The following is a 24,200-nucleotide window of genomic DNA, read 5'->3' as shown; positions in this document are numbered from 1 at the left end:
CTTACAAAAATGAGAGAAGATCATTCCTGAATTTATGTTCCAAATACATGTTAAAGAATGTTCTTGAAAAACAGGAATCATTAATAGAATTAAAAACTACATGTGCCAATCTCAAATTACTTAATGGTATTCGGTTGAAGATAACATATTTGGAAAAGAAAACTCATTCATTTTTTTCTCCCATTTATTCAGCAATTTTTTTTTTCATAACAACCTACGATTGCCAGGCAGTATTTAGATGCTGGAGAAACAGCAGCAAACTAAGCAGACAAATCCTAGCCCTCAAGGAACGTAGTTTGGTGTTGAGATACAGACAATAAAGATTTTGAATAAATACACTACACAGTACTTTAAAAGAACATAGTTAGCACTAAAAATACAGTGGATAAGGAATTCTGAGGTGTAAGCTTGCAATTTTATATTTGTTTAATTTAATTTTTTTCAAGTTTTTATTTAAATTACAGGTAGTTGACATATCAACTATCAGTTAATAGTATCAGTTTCAGTTCAGTATAGTGATCTGACAATTCCATAGATCACCCAGTGCTCAACACGACAGGTGCACTCCTTAATCTCCATCACCTATTTTAAGCTTTCAATTTTAAACAGGGTGGTCAAGGTAGGCCCTACTGAGAAAGTGATATCTGAGTCAAGACTTAAAGTAGCAAGGAGAAAGTCATGCAGATAATGGATATGAGAATTTTCCAGTCACTGCAAACTATTTTTGCAAAGAACCTGAGGCAGGAATATGCCCGATATATTCAGGGAGGAACAAGGTCAGTCTTACTTTAGGTACACAGTTTCTCTGAAATAAAAATAGAAAAGAAAGAAAGAGGAAATAAGTGATTTAAGAGTTAAATTGATCAGGTAACTAAATAATGACAGAAGATCCAGGTATTTATAGTTATTTGGATTTTTAAAAATATTTTATTAACTTAGTTAGCTAATTAACTGGCTAGGTAGGTGGCTAATTTTAAGGAGATAATAAATGCAAATAGTAAATTTCCAATAGTACAAAGGCTTGCATTGAGAAGTAAGCTTCCGCCCTACCCTTACCCAGAGCTCCCCACCCCAGAGGAAACAATGTTACCAGCTCTTCTATGTATCTTTCCAGAGACATTTAATGACTTCTTGTACCATGAGCCCCCAAGTGAGGTAATTTGTAAAAACAAAATGTACCTTAGAGATCTGGACAAAGTTTGCTTTCATAGATGCACCTCCGTCTTTGTACTATAATTACAGGCCTCCAGAGAGGAGACAGCCCATCATGCTCGTCCCAGATGGGTGGGGTGGGGCCTATCTTGTGAAGTCACCAAGTCACCGCATGAAGAAGCTACCTGTGTGTGGCCATGATTTATTTTGAGAACTATTTCTGTGCCCACATCCAGAGGAAGATTCCATGACTATCATTTCTTGTGTCATTTTCTCCCAAGGATAAGGAGTGATTTCACTTAGCACTTGAAAACAGGTGTATTGAAGTGGAATAAAAAAAAAAACTGTAAGCAAAAAAAAAAAAGTAAAATAAAATAATAATAAGTAAAAAATAGATGGAAATTTTCTGTGTTTCACCAAAGGATATGGAAAGGTGACAATAGGTTCTTTGTTTGATAAAAGTTAGAAGGTTCAAGGCAATCCAAGATTTTCCTCTAAGTGCAGCCAAATTATGTGTAATGTATACTTCAGGCTTTCAGACATTTCCCTTGCAAGTAAACAAACTGGAATCCATAAAACTTTCTGTAGTGTGTCTCTGATATTACAGCTGGTCCCTTATTTTCTCATGTGCCTCACAGTCTGATTCTGCTCAGCGAGATGTCTTGTGTAGTTTTCTAAAAGTATTAGGGAAAGTGTCCTATGATCATAGTTTCTACTGCTCTAATCTTAGTAGGATAAAGAAAAAGATGCCTCATTCTTCAGAAAGATTCTTGTGATCCTAGCATTGCCAAAAATGGCAACAAACTAACTATAACTACTAGTACATGAGGTTTCTCAATCCAGGTAATCCCAGGAAGATGCTAAATAATCACCACCACCACCACCACCATCATCATCATCATCTCCAAAAGGTGAGGGTAAGAATGCTACCAACTGAATTTAACTTTAGGTATTTTTTGTAAAGTCTGTGGCAACATGTCTCAAATTTATAAAAGGCACTAGAATGTAAGCTCCATGAGATAATGGCTATTTCCATAACAGGAAATAATAGGGCTATGCCTAGCCCTCATGGCATGGTTAATTTTATGTGCCAACTTGGCTAGGCCATGTTACCCAGATATTTGGTCAAACAATATTGTAGATGTTTCTGTGAAACTATTTTACTTTTTATTACTTAAATTTTTTTCAATGTTTATTTATTTTTGAGAGAGACACAGAGTGTGGGTGGGGGAGGGGCAGAGAGAGAAGATACAGAATCCAAAGCTGTCTCCAAGCTCTGAGCTGTTGGCACAGAGCCCAACACGGGGCTCAAACTCACAAACCTGAGATTATGACCTGAGTCGAAGTCAGACGCTAAACCGACTGAGCCACCCAGGCACCCCAACTGTGAAACTATTTTAAAAATGAGATTAACATTTAAGTCAGAAGACTTCGGGAAAGCAAGTTACCCTCCGTAATGTGTGTGGGCTGTGTCCAATCAATTGAAGGCTTGAATAGAAAAGAGACTGAACTGCCCAATCCAAGAATTCTGCCAGAAAGACTGCCTTCAGACTCAAACTGTAACTCTTCCCTGGCTCTCCAGCCTGTAGGCTTATCCTGCAGATCTTGGACTTGCCAAGTTTCCCCATCACCTGAGCCAATTCCTTAAAATAAATCTCCCTCTTTTTATACATGTAACTAACAAGATATATACACATCTAGGCAGTTCCATTTCTCTAAAGAACCCTGACCAATAAAATTTAGTAGGTTCATAGTAGTTCCAAATAGCATTCGTTGAGTGAATAAATGAATGAATGAATGAAGTACCAATTCATGAGAAATGTATGTATGTTTCTCCGGTGGATATGTTTTGCATGTGTTCAAATTTTGATTTCAAAATAATCATTAAAGCTCTTACTGTACTAACTCCCTAATTTGGATGTAAAATTTAACTGTTACAATTCTTGCTACTATCTTCCTGATAGCCTAAATAGGTGGTATTCAATTTTGTCTACAGGTAAAGGAGAGGAGTGATACCTTTATTTGAATTACAACACTGTTCTTGACCCCATTCCACAGTGAAATTGCCAGGGTTTAACTAATCTCTAAAATTCAATCTCTAGAAAGATTTTATTCCCTCAAAATATCACTTTCTGGAAAACAGCAGTTGTGTATCACCAGATTTTCTCTAATTTGCTGGATACAAATAGCAAGTTATAGCAGCCAAATGATTATGTTCCATTATTTTCATTGATGGAAATGTAACACATAGCTCATAGTTTGTCTGTGTCTTCCGAAATCCACTTCAACACACACACACACACACACACACACACACACAGTGCTGATGTATTTTGTTGCTTTATTTGAAAATAATAGCAATGAAAGCAAGACAACAATGGTCTCTTCACTAGGCTGAGCTGAGACTTACTTTCTCACAATTCATCTCTGGAACTAAAATGGGTGTTTGACCTGTAGTAGTATTTCCAGCATTCTTATTCCAACTTGTTTTTTCTTAACTTAAAAAATGACCTAAATTCCCTTTTCTCTTACATTCTATGTCTTGCTTGCCTCCCCTGACCCATGGAAACCATCATAAAAGTTGACTACTAAACTCCCTGTCTTGCTTTGTCAAGTTTTTACTTACTCTGCTGCACATATACTACTCTAAAAGGGCCTCTGGATCCAACAAACCCTCATTTAATGATATATTCACTTCACACTCAACCTGAAGAGTCAAGTCCATGAACAGCTGTGAAGACCTTTGAGAAAGAAGGCAACAGATGTATTCACAGTGCTTGAAACATGAGTAATACAAACACAGCCTCCCGAAACAGGTGAAGAGAAAACTGTGATTGAGTCATGGTCTATTTGGCACCTTCTCTTATTTTTACCTTAATCTTCCACCGCTCTTGTCCAACTTGGGCTTCCTTTCCTGGCATAATTAATCTAGACCATGCATGTATACTACCAAAATATAACCCTCCTTGGATATAACCTTTGGATCCCATGCTGAGATCCATTATATAAAACTAATGTACTCATGGGTACTAATGGGTTAATACTGTGACACCACCGGATGCCAACCCCCACACGCCGTTTCGGAGGTGTCTTAACCTGAACAGTGCAATCCCTTAGTTGGAATTTTAGTTTCCGATTGATTGACAGATAAAATAACACCTGGGATAAAAAGGGCTTTTGGAACGCCCTAAATCAAACCAACTAGGAAAGTGCTTACTCAGACTTCGTGGGAAGTTTACTGAAACTATGATTTTGTTCGATGCCCGACAAAGAATCTAAAAAGACCAAAACAGGGAAGAAGAGAGATATTATAATGTTAATATCAGCTTTAGGGGCGAATTTTATCATTTACTATAATTACTTTATTTCCTGTGTATTAAAGTCATTCATAAGGAAATGCATCTGTGAGCCATGACTTCTGATCCAGAATAGGATTGAGAAAGCCCTTCGAATGCAGCTTCCATGCAGAAAACCAAGGGAATAATTTAACTGGAATTCAATGTGAAATTGATGGATTTTGGGGGTGATCATGGGGTTCGGAGTCAATGGGCAAGAAAGAATTCTTGAAGACGTCTTTGGTGCAAAAATGTGATTTTATTAAAGCACAGGGACAGGACCTGTGGGCAGAAAGAGAGCTGTACTGGGATTGTGAAGAGTAACTGATCATATACCTTCAGGTATGGAGGGAGTTAGGGACAGTGTAAGTCTCTAAGGAATTTTGGAAGCAAGGTTTCCAGGACCTTGAGGGGCTAGCTGATGTTAGGAAAATGCCATTTATTACTGTTTACTAAAACCTCAGTCATGAGACCCTTCAGATGTGTATCAGGGGCCATACGCTTGGAGTATAATTGCCAACATATACTTGGGGGTTAAAGATAAAGGACTTTTGCAAAGGAATTTTTATGTGTTTAAGGAGACTCACAGGATCCTGGGGGGTCAGGATAATGTTAAGCCAAGATTCCCTTTTGCCCGTAGCATCCAGGATGCAGTTGAGCTCCTAGCGAAGGTCAATCTGCCTGTTGCAAGGACTTGTCAATGGATTGTAGGCAGTAAGAGAATTTAATTTTTCATTTGCCTTTGTTACCCACATCACCGTGGCAAGCATTTAAACCCCTACATCTCGATGAGGGTGATATTAGGACTCCCGGAAAGGGAGTGTGTAGGTTACTGGAGATTAGGCTTTTGGTAAGATTGTCCTTTTCTTTGTTCTTAGGCAGCCAGAAGTGCCTGAGGAATATCACATATAACCCACCTGAGGTTAGGAGGGTTGGGGTTGTGCTAGCTTGTGCGTGGCCTTCAGCTGCCTTATGTTCCCTCATCAAAATGAATAGATTATCCTCCAAGATAAAGGCAGGTGAGAATTCTACAAATGAACAACCAATGCAAGCAGTTCTCCAAGATGAAGGAAAGAAGGAAGGAAGGAAGGAAGGAAGGAAGGAAGGGAGGGAGAGAGGGAGGGAGGAAGGAAGAAAGGGAGGGAGGGAGGAAGGAAAGAAGGGAGAAGGGGGGGAAGGAATTCACATCTTAGAAATTAAAGCTGTTGGATGTTCGTTGTCTTCTAAGAGCAGTCAGCATTATCCATTTAAATAATTATAAAACAAGAGAGAGGTAAAATCAGGTTCAGTTTTGCATTTGTAGAGATGAAATAGAACTTTTTCTAAGAGAAGTTAATAAACTCAAGATCAGATATTAAAAAAGGTCCTTAGTTGGAAAGATGAAATATATGAAACAGATTTGTTTGGGGAGTTGCTGTGTAAAGCCTCTGATGTTGGGCTAAGTAAAGGAAAATGTTGTTGGATCTTGAGTTTAATTTTTTAATTTTTTTTTTTAGTGAGTAGAAATGAACTCATCTAAATAGCATTTCCTCTTCTGTGCTTTGCCTAAACTATTCTTCTAAATTGTAATATTTAGCCATGCCAATTCCCAGAGATTCTCATATTTCTGTCTCAGTGCTGCTCACGAAATAAACAAAATTCCTACAAACGGGAGCTACAGCTTAAATAGATTTATACTATTAGTAAAACTATGGTGCAGTAAAGCACACAGCACAGGGAGCTGAGGGGGGTCTGCACTGTAGGCCCAGCTCTTCTTCTGGGTATCTGACAATGACCTCTCTGTGCCTAGGTTTTCTCCTGACTGAAACAAGAGAGGTGTAATAAATAACTCCTCACTTATCTTCCAACCAGCAGAATCTGTCTTTGTTACGTAAAAGTAGCCTGATCATGAATAACAATCTCAATAGCAGTGAGAAATGCACAGAGTCACGTTTCAACCATTGCAAGACTCTTGTGTTTTGAAGGAAAGTTTGCAAGTCATATAAATGTGTCCCCCAACTCCAGTCAGAACTGGATCATAACCATTCACATATGCTTTTTCAGGCTCATCTTAAAGATTCGCCTCAAGAGGTGAACTTTACAACTTCTTCTGTAACCTTGAGGCCAGAAATTCTTCTTTGCTTCTGGTCTGACTTGCCTGGCTGGATTTTCAGCTTATTGTCATGTGTTCTGTCCCCAGCAGGGAAGGAACACAATTGGACTGATCATTTAAGTGCTATCTATTATTAATCTGAGCCATGGAAAATTTGTTTGTACTAGAGTTTCTGTGGTCTTACATTGCATACCAGTGAAATGATAGAACCTGATCCCCTGATGGAATGTTCTCTTGCAGGTCTAAAATGACTGGATGATAAAGCCTAACAGGCTGGCAGGAGCACTGAGCAGTTCTTGATAGGGGACACAGGGAAGGACATTGTTTCTCTTGCTGCCTAGTCTCCTAGCAGCCTAATGCACAGTGGTTCTTGACATCATGCTCTCTAAAAACCTAAATTTGGAAATATGAAATCAATTCTTCTAAAATGAGATACGGACTCAAGAAATTGTAAAGAAATGTTTAAAAGATGGCAAAATTTCTAGTAGTCCCCGGGGCTTAAAAGAGATAGGACAAATTGATGAAGGGGAACAAAATGATATTGTGTAGTCCCACCTCCAGCCTTCCAAAAGGTGAACTCTTAGGATGCCCATATTGTAGACAAGGCCGATGTAATGGAATAGGAACCCTACCAGAAATGGATGCACCAAGGAATAGGCAATGCTGACAATATAAGCTGTTTTAAGAAGGAACAGTGCAAGACGTCGAAAAGATGAAAGCTGGTTTTTTGTTTTGTTTTTTTTTTTTGCTGACACTCAGAAAGTAACCAGAAAGAGCTTCCTTGTTCAGTTTCCCCCTCCTGTGAGTTGTGTGGCTGTCCTGTGAGAAGTCTGGAGGAGGGAACCGTGGTCTCCCCCAAGGATGGGCTTTCCGGGCCTCTTCCAGAGCAGTCCAGGTTTGTGAATCAATGCCGGGGGTGGGCCCAGGATAGTTTTCCTTTCCCCACGGAGGCCATGATTAAGAAGGCATCTGTCTGTCAACAGAGGCTTTCAGCTGTATTTCCAGCCCAGCTTCCTCCCGACTGACTCATCCGGTGATGCCACAATCTAATGTTTATGACCTAACAGTCGATCACCATGGAAGTAGCACAAACCTTAGACTGTTGAGGAGCAAAACCAGCGTCGAGATGCTGGACGGTTTAGGAAAAGAAAACAGAAGCCCCTTATTCGTCGAGACCGCATGTTAGGACTGAACACCCGATTCCTCATGTGGGTACTTCCATCGGTTGCTAAAACTGATACTTGGATGCCTTCGTGCCTACTGGAGAACCCAAATAAGGACTCAGGGTGACCAAGTACAAACAAATGCCACGGCATTTAGAACTGAAGAGCGAGAAGCAGAAGGGAAAATGTGTATGTAGCAATTTAATGAGGTTTGGATTACAAATCCTGTTTCCTTACCTTTTTGCCAGCATGTGGCAATGGTTTTAAAGGAGAAAGAAAACGCGCTGGATGCCAGGAACAGACTAAGATCCCCCCCCCTAAGAACTCAACCTTACAAACAAGTCCTCTTGGTATATTCACAAACCGGGAGAGTCGGCATCAATTTGCTGGTTGTTTCGTGCCCGCCCCCTCCCCCCCCATTACAATAAAAGCCACAATGAAAAAGGAAAGCCAAGGGCACAAAATAGCTGCTTTTTAGTACAGATCATTGTATCAAACGCTGGGAGTGGCAGGGGGTCCTGGCACAGATGTGGTAAGCAGAGGAGGGCAATGGTGTGGTCAAGGTGAAGTGAGTCTGCCTTCCTGGCCTGCCCTTCCCAGACTAATAATCAAAAAGAGCTGTCCTGCTCCAGCCCCAAACAGGCCTGTACGAACAGTGTCTCCCAGTAGTGCCTGTGGCTTACAAGTAATGTGAGAGTCTTTTTATAACTGTTGAGGTTTAATTTAAAAGGAAGTTCAGAATCAGCGGTGAAGGGAGGGGAATGTTGTGAACTACAGGCCATCTGAAATGGGGAAAATCATAAATACCAGAGTGTCTGATTATTTGAGCGTCTCTTGAAGTCGCATAATGAGCCTTCTTCATGTTCTGCTTTTCTGGACTTGGCTCTCCCTCTGACAAATTTGCAGGCATCAGGGTCTGTCTGGAATTCATTCCAAGTTGGAGGGATATTTTTTCCCTTGACATTTTGCAGCTGAGACAGCCCCGAGCAGGAAGCTGAGGAGTGTAACATTACCAAATATGTCCTTTCTCCTGCCCTTATATTTTATTTCCACAGGAAAAGAAGGCAGAAGAGGGCCAGTGAGAGCTGGCCAATGAGAAGGCGGCCACAGTGGTGGCCTCTACTGGCAGTCGGGAGATGGTCAGATGCCATTTTTCACAAAAAAAAGAGAAGCTATTCTAGGTACCACCAGTTGAAATGTGTGCTACGCTGGAGGAAGAAGTCTGAGTTGCCTACAAATTGCCCAGCTATTTCGGGGGATTTTTTTAACCGCCATGTTGGTCACATTTTCCCATGGAGGCCTTGGTGACAAAAGCAGGCAGTGGGGTATATTGCTAACATGGCTGTGCTTTTGACCAGATCACTTCACCTCCAGGGATTTCAGATTCTTTCTTTGTAAAATGAACATTTGGATGTGATGATTTCCCAGATCTCTCCCGGTTCCCGAGACTAAAGTCTGCAGGCTAGTTTGATCACATGCCTCCATCACTAAAATACATTTGACTATCTACCCAGTTACACGTGTATGTGTATATGTGTGTGTGTATAGCTATATGTACTGCTTTATAACTATATTATAAGCTTATAAAATATATAAAAATATAAAATACAAAGTAAGAAGGAGATCAACTATGTAGATTCCAGTATTTTCTATCCAAACCTCAGTAGTTTATCTTAAACGTTCCCTAGGATCTCTTTGGAGATCACTGTTCTAAGCCACATTTCGGTTTTGCTTTTCTTTATGGGCGTTAAGACATTAAACTATCATTTCCACGGGGGGCCTAAAAAAGAACATAAGTCAGTAAAGTGAGTGCAGACTGCAAACCTTCTGCCTGCATATTAAATTCATAAAGTTTTTTTAAAAACATAATCTTTTTTGGTGAATCTTGTCATACTACTTTTAAAAGAACAGCTACAGAGAAATTTCTTTACTGAGAAAAATAGCAATGTAAATTTGTTGAAAATGGCAATTGACAATCTTGAGTCAAGGAAATATTTGGGAGCAGTAGAAAACAGGGTAATCTGGAGCATGTATGTCTCACTCAAAGACGGAAGCTGCTTTTAGCTCCCGTGGGCTTTCGTCATGCGGGAATGGTTCCCTACCGTTGCCAAATCTGACGTTTCAAAAGAATTGGAAGACCCAGATTTTAATGTGATATTAATTTCTCAAATTAATGTTGTTCAAAAATTTCAGAGCCAAGCATATGATAACCATGAGCTATCCTCAGCTAATGGGCAGGCCCTGGGTGATCTCTGATCTAATGCTCAGCTGATTTAGCTCTGTAATTTTTTGTGATAATATTGGCACTCTTTTCAGACATCCCAGTTCTGGGCAGGGTGCTTATGTACGTGTAAGAGAGAAAAACATGAAATGTCATTTCGTTAAGGCCATAATGTTTTTCTGTCACCAACTTTTCAAAAGGAGCCACTTCTCGTCAACTCTTAAGGGCTCCCAACAGATCAGGGATCGATGTTGTTTAGTCATAAAAATAAGGAGAATACTACATTGCTTTTGATATATCTGTCACTTTTGCATATGGAAATATAATAGAAAAAAGTATTATCTTCAATTTTGAGGTTTTATTAGATCAGAGATTGGCAAACGTTTTCATAGATATATTTCAGTAAATATCTAGGCTCTGTGGGCCAGATGGTTTCTGTTGCAACTACTCAGTTCTGTGTGGCTGAGCCTGGCTGAGTTCCAATAAAACTTTCTTTACACTAACAGACCGTGGGCCAGGTTTTGCCGGCGGGCTGCAGTTTGTTAGCTCCTGTATTAAATCATTAGCTCTTCTAGGGTGTAACCTGCGTCTGATTCAACTCTGTATCTTCAGTCCATGCAATCTTGGCACAGAGGAGGCACTCCATGAATATGTGCTAAAATAAATTGAAGGGCGTGGAACTTAGCAGTTTATGTCAATAATAATTAGCTTCCCATTTGGGAGATAGAAAACCCACAGTGGAGTTTATGCATGGTGTTCATCATGAGGCTTACATCAGCATACGAATTCCCTCAGGGAATCTGTGGTTCATCCAAATGTTCTGAACAAGGGAAGGAGGTACTCAACCAGGCTGACGAAGCAACCTAAGTGACTGCTTAGACCCCACACAGACTGAAGACCAAACAGCAAGAGTAACAAAAAGACCCTCAGAACTGCATAGACAGGCTTCTTTCAAATCTTTCCTTTTAACAACTTTAAATGACCAAATACCAAGCACATATTGTGCTCTTACGCTATGGGACAGTGCTTCTCAAAACGTTGGTCATGGCCCAGTGGGCACATACTAAAAGGTTCCCCAAAACAATTCTTACTCTTTTCTTCCCATTTCTAAACTTTGTTTTTACGACTCGACGTATAACTGGCATATAACATTAGTTTCAGTTATACAACATAATGATTCAACATTCATATATATTATAAAATCACCACGATAAGCCTGGTTAACATCCATATCGTCAGTTGTCATATATAGTTACAATTTTTTTTTCTTGTAATGAGAACCTTTAAGAGCTACTCTCTTTGCAACTTTCAAATAGGCAATATGGATTATTCATTAGAGTTGCCATGCTGTATATTACATTTTTCATGACTCATTTATTTTATAACTGGAAGTTTGTGCCTTTTGACCTCCTTTACCCATTTCTTCCATTCCCCAACCCCACCTATAGCAACCACCAATCTGTGCTCTGTATTTACGAGCTTAGTTTTTGTTTTTTCAGATTCCACATATAAGTGGGATCAGAGAATATTTGTCTCTCTTCTATTTCACTTAGCATAATACCTCAAGGTTCATCCATATCGTTACGAATTCAAGACTTCCTTCTTTTTTGTGACTGAATATCATTCCGTTATATACATATATTTCTTTCCTCTGTATACTCATTTTCTTTATCCATTTATCCACAGATAAACAGACTATTTCCACATCTTGATTAATTATTATTCTTACTATGAGTAATTCACCGAGATATCTATCTTCTTTTTGCTTATATTTGATTTATTTTTAGTGTCGGTCACAACTTCCTAAATGGATTTTATCACCCACCAGGTATGGTATTTGACAATCATAGAGCAGACTCATTCTTGAGCTAAAGGAATTTACACTCTAACTGGAGAGGTAAGAAATGTATATACCAACATCCAGGGAACAGTTTACCAGCAGGTAAGTTACAGTGTCTGTGGCACTTGGGGCTCTTTGCTGGTGGTAGCTAGAGTTTTGGAAACCATAGATGAGTGGTGATATTGGTCCAGGCTGGAGACTTTACACATGGAAAATGTATCTGAAAGAAGTGGGGAGAAACGAGGGAATTGGGATAAGAAATAAGTCTTCCAAATAAAAGTCTTTAGGAAAAGAAATAAGTCTTCCAAATAAAAATGCAGCCGAGGGCAGTTTCTTTTCTCTTGATTCCATTTCCAGGACGAAGGAGGAGAGCCTGAATTAACATTTAGCAGGGATTTGTTTACTGCAACAAGATGTGAGAGGATTAAAGAAGAATGAGCGGTCTACATGATTCACTTCCAAAAACCAGATGGAATTATGGAAGACAATGGTCTGAGACGAGTATGATTTTTTCCAAGTGAAGACAACTCTTTGGAGAAAGAAGAGGACAAAATTTGAAGACTGGGGAGATCAATCTACACATGCAGTTAGAAAAATGTGATAAATTATTTTTTGTTGACTATTAATAGTTTTAAGTTAGGCAGAGACAGAGCACAGTTTCCTTTGGTTGGGAGCCCCTCGTTTTTCGAATCTGTGGTTGTTTTGAGTAGATAATGAGGAAAAGAACCAGGCTAGGTAGTCAAATGGTCCAGCAGATTAATTACCTTTGATAGCCACATTTAAGTTATGAATTAAAACACATAGGGGTGTCTGGATGGCTCTATCAGTTAAGCGTCTGACTCTTGACTTTGGCTCAGGTCATGATCTGGCAGTTCATGGGTTCGAGCCTGCATTGCGCTCCATGCTAACAGTGTGGAGCTTGCTTGGGATTCTCTGTCTCTCCCCTCTCTCTGCCCCTCCCCTGCTCTCTCTCTCTTTCAAAATAAATAAAGAAACTTAAAAACATATTGATTACAAGAGTGAAGAGGCAAGGAGTGGAAGGGACGAAATTGGCAGAAGGGCCCAATAATCAAATATATAAAGCAATTATGATGTAGATTTTCATCAACAGGAGGAAACTAGAAAGCAAGGGACCCTTGTGGAAGAGTTTGAATGTGAGAACCAAGCCAAGTTGAAAAAAAGAAATAAATAGAAATGCCTACAAAATAGTTTGGGACAGATAAATTTATCTGCCCAAGAAAGACAAATATATTTGAGAATCAGAAAACAAAAGACTGTATAGTATAGTTTAAGAGCAAAGGAGACAAGACATAGAGACAATAGAGGCTTAGGCTGAAACTAGAAGAGGACGAAATAATGTAAATAGATATTGACTTTCATTTTTACGTATGATTCTAATTTTATAATAAGAAAAAATCATAACAGTAACAAATATTTAAAGATCTCATTTTCACTTTGACAATTCTACAGTGAGGTTTCCAGTCCAAAGGGCTTTATGAAATAAACAAACAAAAGAAATACGAAGACAACAGTGAAGTAGAACAGATGATGTTCTATCACACAGATTACGGCATCCTGGAAATCAGTAGTCTGGTTTACAAGGCGCTTAAAGGAGGGTGTCTCTAATTATCTCCCAATGATGTAAACTGCTTAATTTTCCTCAAAATATAATTAATTTTAAACCACGGTTAAAAAGTGTTGGATGTTATAAATACATCTAATGCTACTAAGTTTATCAGAAACCAGCCTTCATTTACTTTACTGACATAATACACTTCATACAACACATGTATGAAAAACCTGATGTACTTTTAAAGCCGTATTATGCTCTTTATTCAAGTTTTTCATTTTCCAAGTGGTTTATCCTATGTTTCCAAGCATGTTAAGAATAAACAGAATCTTTAGCAGTGATACGTTCAACGTTATGGTTTCAAGGGCAGGGCTTTTTGAGGTTGGTTTCTTCAAAGAGCTACTCAAGATTCCTTAACGTTCCTTCAGAAGAGAAGGCCTAAAGCTTTATCCCAAAACTAGTTAAGAAATAACAAGAAACAAAATCAAGCAGCAACACAGGTCCATATAGTTCTGGACCTCCAAGAAAAGGAGAAGGTAGGGGCTCCCATCCTGGAATTTGGAAGCTCGGGGCCCTTGTTAGTGGGGAGGCATCCTGGAGGATGACTCATTAAGAGATTAGTAAAATAAAAAGGAGTAGCAGGAAGCACAGACTACCCACCCTAGCTGTGGGACTCTTCCTTCAAGGTGGGGTCCCCTCTTCATCATTTGTACTTGAGGACAAACCACTATCTTCTCTCTACTGTGGGCAACTAATAGATGGCTTTTACTTTCTATTATAGTAAAATTCAGGGGACACCTGGGTGGCTCAGTTGGTTGAGCATCCGACTTTGGCTGAGGTCATGATCTCACAGTTCATGGATTCCAGTCCCACCTTGGGCTCTGTGCTGACACCTCAGGGCCTGGAGCCTGCTTCAGATTCTGTGTCTCCATCTATCTCTGCCCCTCCCCCACTTGTGTGTGTGTGTGCGTGTGTGTGCGCGCGCGCGTGTGTGTGTGTGTGTGTGTGTGATTGCGCGCACGCCCACGCTCTCTCTCTCACTCTCTCTCTCTCAAAAATAAATAAACATAAAAAATTAGGAAAATTTTTCCTGGACACTACATCAGCTCCCAATGTAGATTTAACACATTTTGTTATGCATCTCTGCTCTCCTTATTGTCATTTATTTACAGAGGTAAATTCATTATGAACATATATATTATATACGTTTGTGTATGGTGTGTGTATACAAGCAAACAGACGAATTTGACATCATATTTTATTATCTCCACACATAATTCATAAACAATATTTCTGAAGTCCCACTAAATGGGGAGTGCAGTTATTATAAAGTGTTGTGGACAGCAAACAGTGACCTTTAAAAATGAAGATTTCCCTAAGTGTTTCTCTGCACAAGACCCGAATTTGTTCTGCATGTGTTCTACACCAGAACTCCTGGGATGAAAATCTCAGTGAAAAAAAAAAAAAACTTTGTAAGATGCAGAACATAAAAATGACTGATTTTCTTCAGGAAAAGAAAATCCTCTTTAGAAAGGAAACTACATTGAAAAGAACAGCTTTAAATCCAAATGACAGCCCTGCCTTAGTTTAAAGCTAAAGTTCTCTCTTCTGCTTATTATGGATCTTTGATAAGAAATACAATTGCTGAGAAGTCTGTTTTGCTCGCTGTTTGCTACGAGCATTGTGAGGCCTTTCCTGAATGTAACCCGCTGTGTAGTAGAATGGGTTGTAAACCTTCCTAAATGTAGTCTGATATGTGATGGAATGAGTGATGGTACATAAACTAACCGGCAATTCTCGCTTCTGTAAACCTGCTTGCTTAGCACATTCCTCACCTACCCTACCCCCTTCCCCCTTCCCCGTTTTTTCCTCCCGCCACAAGTAACGGACAAAGCCTTCCCGCCAAAGGACAGACAAAGGACGCCCAATCAGAGAACAACAAATGTCCTTACTTTAAAATCAACCAATCAGGCACCTCGTAATTTAAAACCTCCCCTGTGCTACTTGTCTCTGTCTATAAAAGCGCTGTACCAACCCTGATCGTGGCCTCTTGCGTCACCGGCGACGAGTGCGCGGGGGACCAGGTTCGAACCTGCAATAAACGACCCTTGTCGCTTGGCTTTGACTTACGACTCTGGTGGACTTTTGTGGGAGGTTTCGGAACTTCGGGCATTACAACATCACCAGAACCAAAGGCATGTGACAATATTTTCTGAGTGAATAGTTGAGATATTTTCAGGTTAACACGACATTAAGTCCCTTCCTTGTTGAAATGTCACAACTAGGAAGCCAGGTCACCTAACCCTGGTCGCTTGGATAGTGCTGGGTCAAGTGTGTTCAGACAGACCCAGGAGTAAGGGTTGCAGGACACAAATTAAGAGTTAAATTGGAGTGCTCACTTAAGCAGAACATAAACTAAAATTGTAATGGTACAGAGAATATTAGCATGGCTTGTGCACAAGGATGACACACAAATTTGTGAAGCATTCCATGTTTTTTTTCACGTTTTCTGCATATTAAAAAATCTTATTTGTACCAATTGGTAAACTACTTAATGCCTATAGAACTAAAAAAAACAAAAGTAAAATTGAAGGCCAACATACCATATGTCCTAATATTTAAGTTATAAATCCAGCTAAGACACTCTAAAAAATATGTTTTGTTCTCTTACTTTGACATGTGCAACTGTCATAATGACAAAATTGGAACTGTGTACAAATCTACGGTTTTTACATGACTGGAAGTCAGAAAATTATCAAAGACAAGCACCTTAAGTTTTACACATCTCAGTGTTCACATCTGTGTTCTGTTGATGGTCTAATGATATTTGGATGACTAACACAATGGGTATAGAAATTTAATATCAACAGAAGAGTAATATCAATTTTTTAACCTTGCAAAATGTTCCACAGCCACAAAATGTATGCGTGTGCTACGAATACCACACTAGTTTGGGAATATCTCTGGAAGCATGAATCAGAACACAAAAAAAGAGCAAGAACAATGGTTGCTCATCACTACTGGAAGAGCACACTTTGTTATGAAAGAACGAATATGCATTTATAGTATTTGCAAGGAGGGATTTGATAAATCACTCAATATATATTATTGTCTTAAGGGTTTCTGCTGTTCAGATCCTGCCTTCTTACCAAAGTGGTTTCTCTGTCCAACAGCAACACAGTCCTAGGTACAGTCACTTTTTCTAGGACACAGGGCACAAGATAGGCACGAACATTTCCCTGGAGCCTCAACAATGTGGGTCACAACGTGAATATCTATGGTTATAGGTTGTACTGTGTCAGTACTGAGTACTCTATCCACAGTAAGGGCACCCATGTCTCCTTACAAAATTCCTTTGCCATGTGTTTGTGATATGCAGGGCTTGAAGGACAAGACCCAGGGCAGGAACCCTTTTACTTGCATATGAAGGCAGTGCTGGATTCAGGTTATTTTCCAAGCTCTTTCATAGATGTGCAGAATCTAAACAGGCTTAAGGCATGAACAAGCTTCCACAGAAAGGTATTATAATGGGGTTCCATGGCAGACTAGAATCTGCAATTGTATGTACCTACCACATTGTATTACCAAGGTGGCCATTGCCATGAATACAGTTGTAGCTTCTAGCAAAAGGGCTTCAGTGCTTTTTTTTTTCCTTCTCATGAACATTGTCAAGTCAATTCCAGGGGAAATCAGGTTTTCTCCAGTGTTTTGTTTTGTTTTCTTACGAGAATTCCTGATCCAACTGAACTTGACAACTCCTTGATCTTGAGTCCTGTTTTCTCTACATCCTTTCACCCAAAAAACCCCTCTGTCACCACTGGTTTAGCTCCAGTTTAATTACAAGCATTTCAATTTCTGATCCATCAAAAGTCTGGTCTTCCCCAAGTATGCATTTCCCACTCCAGTCTCATAACACTTTACAGGCTCTGAACAATGGCTATCTGTTCCTTCCTGCTAGGTTTCCAGAAACAGGCTTTAGAGAGCTGCCATGTGTTTATCTTTCTTTACACTCCAACAAGCACCCCTCCGTGACTCACACACAGAGAAAGCCAAAAGCCCTGAATGGTTGTTTATTCTCACCAGCTGGATAACCCTGCACGTGGCTCTCAGCATGGACAAGGATTAGAGACACTGGAGAAGTGTGTCATGTCCATTTAAGTACACACAAAACTGCATCCACTTGTGCTTTGCTTAGATCCTTTAAGGAATTCAGAGTTAACCATGAAACTCAATTGAGCTTGTCATCTTTGTTTTTCCCCATTTATGCCCAAATGGGAGAGGAAGGATCAGGTAGGGTGTCCAAGAGAAATACAAATACAATGGGGAATTGTCATTTTCAAGTGCTTACAGCATAGTATTCAGTCTTTAGGACTGCCGCTCTGTGGATATGTAGCACATGACTCTTGATGGCATGATTAGATCAACTAGTTATATACCTGCTTCAAAAAAGATGGACAATCCTGTATCCTAATCATGAATATATGTGAGCTCTAGGAATTGCTCAGTATAGAGCTCCTCGGTCATCTCATTATTTCCTGCCTTGTTTTGTGGAGTTTTATCCCATGCATGCACCATTTAGTATTCAGCAACAGACACATGTTAGATTTCAGTTATTTAAGGTTCATCTAGTGGGATGTCCAATAGGCATCCTGGATATGTGACCCAAAGATGAGAATGTTTGGAGATAAGGAGGTCATCGGCGTATGACCCTTGAAGCTGTGGTTATGGAGAATATTGCTCAGGAGAATAGGCAAGGATTAAGGGGCATCAGTGCTTTGGGTAAAGAGTGAAAAATAGCTAACAAAGGAGTCTCACATGGCATAGTTAGAGAAGAGGAGGAGATCAAAAAGAAACTGATCTCTCAGATGTTGTTTTGTTTATTGGAGATATCCATCAGCATTGGTCTCAAGGAGAATATACTGCTCTCCTTGTAGAGGGTAACAATTTTGGCCTGCCTCTTCTTCTCAGACATCTGAAGAAGGCTTGGTAGGACCACGATAAATCATGGGGACTAGCCTATGAAAAAAGGAGCACACACTGGATGAAAATGGAGACGCTTGTGGAAACAGATGGGGCTCAAGAATTTAATGCAATCAAGTCATGTTCACTCTTGTTAACCTCGGTTACGCAACACTGTTGTTTAGCGCTTTTTTTTTTTATTTCCAAAGTAATATATAAAGGAATCCAAAACAAAAACATAAAGATTACAGCTCTTTAAAATAAAAAGCTGTAAGTAGAAATGTATGTAGTTTACCAATAGTATTAATAATTTTTAAATGTACTTCTCTGAGTTTGACAAGTTTATACAACAAAGCTAAAGAGCAACAGTATATTTTTCTCCGGGGAACCTCTCCTTTAAGTACTCAAGAAATGTAACCAGAAATTGCCATTAAGGGAATACTGATTTGGTGATTCCTTAGTGATTTTTCTTTATAGGATCACTAATGTTTCCAAAACAGCCAAACTCAGAAACTTCAATGACATAGCACAAAACTTTTAAAGAAATGAAGTTTTGGGTCGGGTTCAAATAGGCTTAGAGGAGTACTATTTTCCTAAACTAAACTAAAAAGAAAGTTATCTCCTTTGATCGTCAAACACAAACTGAAGTTTCAGGCTTTGACATACAATTTGGCAACTGTAGATAGATGCAGCCAATCAAATTAAAGCCTAGACAAATTCAATATTAATTGCCTTGAAATATACATGTAAGGACAATCAACATTAGAAATAAATTGTATTTGCATATGTAAGTTTGGGGGCTGTTATTCTTTAGAAGTAAACACTATGTGTAGGATTACAAGGATTTAATGATAGAATGCACATAAAGTGCCCCAGGGCCTGGCATTTAGAAACACTGAAATGAGAGCTATCATTATTCTGACATCATGATTCCAGCCAGCCAATTCCATTATGTTATCCTTATTATAAATCCTGTGAGATTTTATTTTTGCTTTCACTGGTATGCTCTAATGAGCTGTCTATAAAGATGGGTAACATCAGTAGTCTATGTGAGTTTAGGAAGGGGTAGATGAAATTTAACAAACAGAAAGTCTCTCCCTCAATGGTCTCAGTATTGAGAATGGGTACAGAGATGTTGAGGCTAATGACTGAAGGCTCTATGAAGGCTAATGAATGAGGCTCTATGAAGATGTTGCAATTACTAATGTTAAGGGTTCCCACCTATCTGAACCACTGTGCCCAGAATGTGTCCGAGGAAGCCAGCTCTCCTTGACAGCTCACTAACCAGTCTCCTCTAACTGTCTCTTTCCAAAGAGTAAAACAACTTGTCATCTCTTCAGGCTCATTATAACTCCCTCTTCTGAACCCTTTGTACTGTTAGCCTCTATAGCCTTCTCTTTATCCTTACCCTGTTTAATCTCAATTCTAGATGAGATGTTCTTTTTTCCAATAAAAGCCTAGAAATACTAAAATAGCTTCGGAATATACATCAGTTTGGGTCACAAAAATCCTATAAATTCTGCTCTATTTCATTTTAATTTTCAGGTTTTTTTCCCCTTGTGAGTCTCCTACAAGGTTTGGTAAAGGTTGAATGCTTAGCGATTTACCAATAACATGTATTGAAAGAATGTTGACCATCCTACCTCAGTGTCTTTGTGGCCCTAATGTTTCTGAATGTCCATTAAATTTGGTTGCTTCCATGCTCAGTTCCAGGAACCCCCTCATCTTTTCCAGCATATTATCTTTCTGGACAATGCCATCCTTCCACATATTTCAGTTATGATCTATATGCTGACGACATATATGCTTCAGTATTTTTCCAGCCTAGTCCAGTATCTACAGCACAAAGTACATATTACCAATTATCTTACTGCTCTTGGATATCCCACAGATACTTTGACCCTGACCAATCATCTTCCTCCAACAGCTCAATTCTCTATACTTCTTCTATCGTCAGTGGAATCACTGAATTAGTCCACCCAGAGTCCAAACCAGGCAGAAAAACACTGCTTCTGTTTTAACCCATATGTCCAGTCCAGATCTACTGATTTTACCTCAAGTATTTGCTTAGCTTCTCCATCTGTCTACAACACCATTGCCTTCCCTAGTCTTAGCCACTAGGATCTCTAAACTAGCTTCTTTTAAGGAGCCTCATAATTGGTCTCACTGACCTGTCTTGCCCTTCTTTCTCTACCCTCTAGTCATTATGATCTTTCCAAACATCTGTGATATACAAGAACAGAGAGTACAAAAACGGGATTCATGTCTATTGAGAAGCAATACTGAGGGATTTATTAGAGTTGTGATAAGATTCATCAGGTCATTTGGGGTCCAGGAGAAAAATTAGCTCAGATTCACTGAGGGCTCTTCTTATAACTACTTATAATATGGACAGAAATGATTAAGATGATGATAAGGAAAATAAAAAGAAGACTTGTCGGTTCTTAATGCAGAGACCAATGGGGATGTAAATAAATTGGGAAGTAGTGGGGTTAGGCTCACAGAAACCAATCTATCTTTTGTAGCTGGATCCAGAATGGGTGAGGAGGCCAGAACAAATCTGTATCCAAATACGCCGCATTCAGGCAGGTATCACTACTCAGGAATCCTGACCTCCCAGTGGGTCCCTAGAACAGAAGAGAGGTCAGCAGGCAGTACATAGAAATAGGTGAGGGGGCGCCTGGGTGGCGCAGTCGGTTAAGCGTCCAACTTCAGCCAGGTCACGATCTCGCGGTCCGTGAGTTCGAGCCCCGCATCAGGCTCTGGGCTGATGGCTCAGAGCCTGGAGCCTGTTTCCAATTCTGTGTCTCCCTCTCTCTCTGCCCCTCCCCCGTTCATGCTCTGTCTCTCTCTGTCCCAAAAATAAATTTAAAAAAACGTAGAAAAAAAAGAAATAGGTGAGGACAGCATTCTTGTCCTGGATGTCTGATAAATTTGGAGGTGTAACAGCAGCGGGTATTATACAGATAGGTAGAGTCACAAGGGTCAGAGCAAAGCAGGCTAAGACTTAAGGCAGGGCTATACTTAGAGCAGAGGTGTGGACATAGAGAATAGAATAGAACTACAATTAAAAAACTAATGCAAAGCTAAGTTGTAAATATTGAGCAGACAGCTCATTTTAGATGCACTGGATACAGACCGAACGAAAAAGTGGGCCTGGTCTAAAGACAGTAGACCTCAGCGCCTGCAGCTGGATAGAAGTGGATCGAAGAGAGACTGGTGGAGTACCACATCCACTTTTAAGTCCAATCAACGTTTCTTGAAAGCCAAGGCATAAGAGACAATTTATTGTCTTAATGTGTCAGGCCCTGCCTGGGGTTAAGTACTTCACATATTATCTTCCCATTAAATTCCTACATGTTAAACATGACCTACATACACTTCCATGACTTTCTGACGTTTTTCATCGACCATGCAAATAGGCTGTACTGATTTAGAGTAACATGGCAATACTAATCAATGTTGTCTTGGCATCTAGAAAAATGGCTGGCAGTAAGGACAAGCGAAATGTCCTCTGAATAGCTGCTATGTTACTCAAAAAGCAAGTGAGAGAGGAAGTCAAAATACAAAGTCACACCAAAAGAGGGATCAGTCCTCAAAATGTGACTTCCAGATCCCCTAAGCTTCTGGAGACCTATCAGGGGTCTGCAATGTAAAAATTATTTTCTTTATAATATTGATATAATTTGCTTCTTACATTGTGGTGACATACTCACAGTGCAAAAACCATAGAGTTAAAGCTTCTTGTGCTTTACCACGACTCAAAGGCAACACACTCAAACTATGCTAGTAATGATTCTACCCTCACTGCCATGCTCTTGCAGTTTTGCTTTGTCTTTTTGAGAGAGAGAGAGAGAGAGAGAGAGAAAGAGAGCACAAGCAGGGGACGGGCCGAGAGAGAGAGAATCCCAAGCAGGCTTCACGTTCAGTGCAGAGCCTGACCCAGGGCTCAATCCCACAACCCTGGGATCATGCCCTGAGCTGAAATCAAGAGTTGAGCACGAGAGGGTATTACGCTAAGTGAAATTAGTCAGTCAGGGAAAGACAAATATCGTACGACCTCACTCATATGAGGACTTTAAGACACAGGACAGATTAACATAAGGGAAGGGAAGCAAAAATAATATAAAAACAAGGAGGGGGAGAAAACATAAGAGACTCTTAAATATGGAGAACAAAGAGAGGGTTACTGGAGAGGTTGTGGAAGGGGGGTGGGCTAAATGGGTAAGGGGCATTAAGGAACCTACTCCTGAAATCATTGTTGCACTATATGCTAACTAACTTGGATGTAAATTATAAATAAATAAATAAATAAATAAACAACAAAAAAAGAATATTCACACACACACACACACACACACACACACACACACACACACAAAGAGTTCGGTACTCAACCAACTAAGCCACCCAGGTGTCCCACTTTTGCAGTTTTTTTTCAATCTAGTTTTGCTTAAAATTTTTAATGAAACAGTAAAAAGAATTAATGTTATTAATTCTAAACTTTTAAATACATATATTTTTAATATTATGTATGATGAAATGGGAAATATGCATAAAGCACTTCTGCTAAAATGTAATGGCTGTCTTGAGGAAAAATATTTTGTGATCTTTTTTGAGTCAGAACTGTACTAACAGCTTTTTTTCAGGGAACATGATTTTCATTTAAAAAACTGACTGACAGACAAGCTATAGTTATTCACAGTTGGAAATTTATCAGACATTTTCTCAAAAATGAATTGAAGTGATCTTATTACTCCAGGGAAAACAACTGACAGGTTTTGATACCAATGATAAAATCAGAGCAAAAGTGAAGATTAGGATTTTTGGTAAATTTGTCATCTTGTGTTGGATACTTCTCAATACATTAAGACTTCTGATGAGATGGGTGGTGATATTCACAAATGCCGGATACACACACACACACACACACACACACACACACACACACATATGTATGTATGTAAACATGTATGTATATGTGTATACAGATATATGTATAAATATAATTTTTAAATAACATTTATAATTTTAATATACTCATTTATACAAAAATAATGAAATATGTCAATACTTGTAAGATCTTCATAATCCTATTAACTAATATGTTCAAAAGGATATATGTGTGATTCCATAAAATAAAAGATACAGTCAAAACACATGACAGAACAGATTTTAAAGTAAGAGTATGAAAGTTCATTGATATGGCTTAAGATTTTCACTCTTAAGAAATGACCACTTCTTGATTTTTGCTATAATATCAGAGAAGAATATCCATGACTACATAAAAGCACTATTAAAATACCCCTCCCTTTTTCCAACTACATATTTGTGTGAGGGCAGATTTTCTGCATATACTATAATTCAAAGCAACATCATAACAGATTGAATGCAGATGCAGATATGAGTATCCAGCTCTCTTCTATTGATATAGACACTAAAGTGATTTGTAAAAATGTATAACAATGTCACTCTTCTTACTAATTTTTTTGTTTGGGAAATATAGTTTATTTTTCATAAAGATATGTTATTTGTATGTAATAGATTTATGATTTTTATTTAAAACTTAAAAAAATTAAGTTTGATTTATTAGAAAGAGACAGAGAATCCCAAGCAGGCTCTGCACTGTCAATGCAGAGCCCTACGTGGGGCTCAAACTCAGGAACCGTGAGGTCATGATCTAAGCCAAAATCAAGAGTCGGATGCTTAACTGACTGAGCCATCCAGGCACCCCATGATTTTTATTTTAAGTGTCAACCAGGAAACACTTTTTCTTTTCTTAGTGTTAACATCTAATATGGATAGATATAATAGCAATAAATATAAACCCACATAAACAAAAGCTCTTTGGGGTTTTCAACAACTTTT

General features: G+C 39.1%; 1 long non-coding RNA gene and 1 other non-coding gene across 2 annotated transcripts in view; one reads left to right on the top strand and one right to left on the bottom strand.

The window, feature by feature from the left end:
* Positions 1–24,200, bottom strand: part of LOC125166314 (uncharacterized) — a 109,477-nt gene that overhangs the window by 8,946 nt on the left and 76,331 nt on the right. The gene's annotated exons all lie outside the window — the stretch shown is intronic.
* On the top strand, positions 15,765–15,871 carry LOC125166869 (U6 spliceosomal RNA). Its single transcript, XR_007152578.1, has one exon. It is a non-coding gene; the product is annotated as a U6 spliceosomal RNA (small nuclear RNA).

Source organism: Prionailurus viverrinus, chromosome B2, assembly GCF_022837055.1.
Source record: "Prionailurus viverrinus isolate Anna chromosome B2, UM_Priviv_1.0, whole genome shotgun sequence".
In the NCBI taxonomy this organism is placed as follows: domain Eukaryota; kingdom Metazoa; phylum Chordata; class Mammalia; order Carnivora; family Felidae; genus Prionailurus; species Prionailurus viverrinus.
This window is presented reverse-complemented; position numbering and strand designations above follow the sequence as displayed.